Source organism: Pteropus alecto, unplaced genomic scaffold, assembly GCF_000325575.1.
Source record: "Pteropus alecto unplaced genomic scaffold, ASM32557v1 scaffold210, whole genome shotgun sequence".
Lineage (NCBI taxonomy): Eukaryota > Metazoa > Chordata > Mammalia > Chiroptera > Pteropodidae > Pteropus > Pteropus alecto.
The window spans coordinates 499,973-504,092 of NW_006431288.1; positions in this window are offsets into that span (position 1 = coordinate 499,973).

Genomic DNA, 4,120 nt, shown 5'->3' on the forward strand with positions numbered 1-4,120 from the left:
TAACTAGAAAAGGTTGAAGGACATGTTATATGGCTGTCATGCTTAACATAACTTGTGCTTCTCTTATTCCTACCGTCCTTTCTTCACCTTGATTTCTGGTCTTCATCAGACCAGTATTTCTTAACTCAAATCATCAGACATTCTTGGAGATCTGGCTAAGCCGAGCTGTTTCTAGGGGTCTGGGACCACCTTACTCATGTGGATGGTTTTATTTCTGTACACGTGGGCAGTTATTTAATGCAAACATTTCCCTTAAATATTTATTATTAATTCTAACCACTAGATGGGAGTCACACCACATTTACCTTTTACAGCTGATTCAAGAGGGTCTGAAATCTCTTTAAACTGGTTAACTAACCACTTCTGATAACACACACAGAGACACACTTAAATACATATTTTATTGTACTAATTTGAAAAGCTGCACCCATTTATCCCTGTTTTAGGGGGAAGAAAAGGGAGCCAAACAAAAGGAGCTGGGATTTCAGGATGGAGGGTGATATCTCAGAGCAGATGAGGTGCTCATTGAAGGTCATCAAGGGAGAAATCTGGGGGCCAGGGACACATGTCAGGGCTCCTAAGTATTAGACAAAGGGCAGGAGTATTGACAGAGGATTCTTGAACTGGGCAAGAGATGAGATTATGAGAACTTCACGGCCCCATCCATTCTGTTTTTCACGTATACTAGAGTAATGGAGTAAATGCACATTCTATTGACTCTAGATTTAAAAATCCTATTTTATTTATTTTTTCTTTTAGACATCTAGGCCTAGTGCAAATTGTGCAGCTGTTCGCCAGTCTCACTTCCAGAGACTATAGGGGTTATTTCCTTTCGGAACATTCTTCTTTGCAGTCCGCTCCATGTGAAGCCTCATCAGGCTCAGAGGCATCAGAGAATTTTAAAGAGGGACATAGACATTAGAGGTGGACGGGAGAATCATTTTTCTAACCTCTCGCTTTATAGATGGTAGGTTGAGACCTATGAGAATATCATTTCCCAGAGTCACATGTCTGGTTGACAGGAGAGTCAGGGCTAGAATGTGGGTTCTCAGTCCTGTGTTCTCTCCATATTACATCTAACTCCACTCGGCAAAGCAAAACCTGAGCTCCCAGGGTTTGTGTGACGTGACCCAAGTCCCAGAGCTGCCTGGAGGTGGGGCTGTAGAGTCCATGTCCATGGAGTGCAGTGGGACAGCAACCATAATCCCCCAGCTGACCACGTTGTCTTCATCCAGAACTCTTCCTTTGGTATGTTTGTTTTTTCTTCAGTAAAAGAAACTTGTTATGGAAGGATTCAAAGTACTTAGAATTTAGCCATATTTAGTGACTTGCAAAGACGTGGTTCACCCGTGTGAAACTACCAGAGAATGTGGAGGTATTTTCTGGGTGTCTCAAAAGGCAATGGAGAAACAGGAAAGGCCTGAGGACAGAGTGGGATTTAGAGCAGCCATGCCATAGGAGAGGAAGGGGAAGGGGATAGGGATGGAGATGGCCTGGTGCTTTCAACGTTGAAGGCTTTTTCCACATCTTGCCTTGTGTGTATGTATGTATACCCATTCATACCCATCTCCTTCCCTCCCCACTCCCCTACACACTGGTAGTGGTGATGGGAGAAGAGGTACACCTTTCCATTTCTCCTAACTCTGACTTTTCTTGTGCCCTCATTTCTGTAGCTCATGACTCAGTCTTCTCTCTTCTCCTCTTTCTGAATTTTCTTCTTTCCTCTTTTTCTTCCTCAGCTCCCCATGTCCTGTATTTTCTCTTTTAGTAAATAATTTCATAGACCTCTGATAATATGTGCCAGAAATGGTCCTAGGCATCACAGGAAAAGAAATGCAAAAGGTAGTTTCTGTGTGTTCTGATCATCTATTTTATCAAGGTGGTCTGGTGGAAGAGCAAGTTAGCCAAATAATTAGAATACGAAGTTGCAAGTACAATAATAAAGATATATGCGGAAAGCTTGGCATACAGAGTAAGAATTTAGAAAACATTTGTTTAGTGCATTGATTAATAAGTTACGATAGCCCACAGAAGGTAGTGATTGCTGTGTTTTGATGGGCAAAGATCAGATTGAAAGAGATTCTATTTGAGTGCTATTTTTATTGGCTGTTAATGAATGAATAAGAGTTCACCAGGCACTGGAGAGGGAAAAACTATTTCAGAAAGATGGAGATACACATGTACAAACAAAGCTATTAAAGAACCTTTTGCATTTGGGAAAGGGATAGAGTTCAGTGAGTCTTGCAGGTCTGAAGTGTCAGGTGCTGCCAAGAAGTAGCAGACAATGAAGCTAGAACGGTTTGCTGGGGCCGGTGTGTGAGGGGGTGTATTTGTTACCTGGGTACTGTGCTCTTTCTTCCAAAGGGTGATGTAGACTCATTAAAGACTGTTAAGCAGGGAAGTGACATGACTGCATTTTCTTTTACAAAGACAACTCTAAGAATTATGCAGAATAAGGATTGCGTTAAGGGAGAGATTGGAGTAATAAAGACTTGTAGGACAAGCTTTCCAGAGGTGGGATGGCCTGAGCTAAGGAAGTAAAGGTGGAGATGGAGAGGAATATACTGCAGCCTCTTTGGGTTAATGCATCGGGACTGATGATGCGTGCAGGGGGCCAAGGGAAGGAGGAGAGGAAGCTGCCTAGATGAGCGATGGCAGATAGAGATGCTGTTGGCCGAGTTGAGGAAAACAGGAAGGAGAAGGTGTATGTGTACGTGTATGTTGTTTTGGGGATGAATGTGGGAGGGAGTTTGGTTTTATATCAGTTAAGGACCCTCTGGGATAACTAGGTGGAGCTGGATACATATCAATGAAGTCCAGGCAGTGATGGGGACTAGGAATATAGATTTGAGAGCCAGATGCAGAGATGGGGCCATTGAAGTTGTGAGTGAGAGTGCATTATGCTCTATGAATATATGTAAAATTAGGGATTCTCTGTTTCCTTTTAAATTTCTACTTACCCTTTCAGCTTACCCCATTCTCCCACTTTTCTTTCTTTTTACACTTCCAGGAGCACAGGTAAAATCTGCCTGTCCAATCACCATTCTTGCTCTCTCCTCTACCTCACATCTGGGCCCTTTCCAGAAGTAGTAAGCACCTTTGTTTTTTTCTTTATGAAATGCAGAGATTTTCATCCGGTTGGCTCTGTGGTCTATAAGTGTCTTCCAGTTGGCCTGTGGACTGGTTCAAAACATCAGGATGGGATGTCCTGATATGAAGGAGATTCCTACTTAGCTTGGAGAGAAAAAGGGGAGGAAGGGAGAAATTTTTAATTGGAGTAACTTGATGTTCAGAGTCTCACCAGCCGCAGCTTAAAAGTATTGGAAAATTTGCTGTGCTGCTCTTGCTAGGTTGGCTGAGAAGTGACATTACTATATCCCATCACCTCTTGGCTCTCAACAGGGACAAGGGAGGTTGCACAGAGGTGCAGGGAGGAGGAAGCGAGGGCAGGCAAAGCACGGATAGCCTTTTTAAAGGAGATAACATCTGGTCTCTCAGTAGAGCTTTGGGGAACCTAAGGTGGAGAAGAGTGGGCTCTGCTCTGGAAACCACACTCAGCGGGAAGGTGGGCCTGAGCCAGGACAGCCACAAGCAGCTTTTCTCCTACCACTGGCCTGGATCAAGGGCTAGTGTTATGTTCTTCTTTAGTTAAATATCAGAGTTTTCTGCTCTTTAATTTCTAATGTTCTTGAGGATCAGAGAAAACACACCTATAAACCTCATGCATATTGGTTTGTGGATGCTCAGTTGAAGATTTTCTCTACCACTCTGGGCTCTCTGGTCTCCCCTCGACTATCTGTGATGCTCATTTCAATTGCCCACTCACCTCTCCACTTCCAGAGTGAAATGGAGAGGCACAAAGCCTGGAATGAGGCAATGTGCATCAGTAAGAGGTAGGGACAGAAGAGGTAGCAATTCCACAAAGCATTTCTAAATAAGATGCCAGAGAAAAAAATTGAGAGCAGGAACTTACTAAATGGAAACCTTTCCATCTTGGGAGATTCAGTAAGAACCCTTCCAACTTGGGCTCAGTGAGAAGCCTGATGGATAACAACAGGGTGGATAGATGGAATCAGTTGTTATGCAAGTGGTTTGTTTCTTGTTTCTTGTTTTTTTTTTT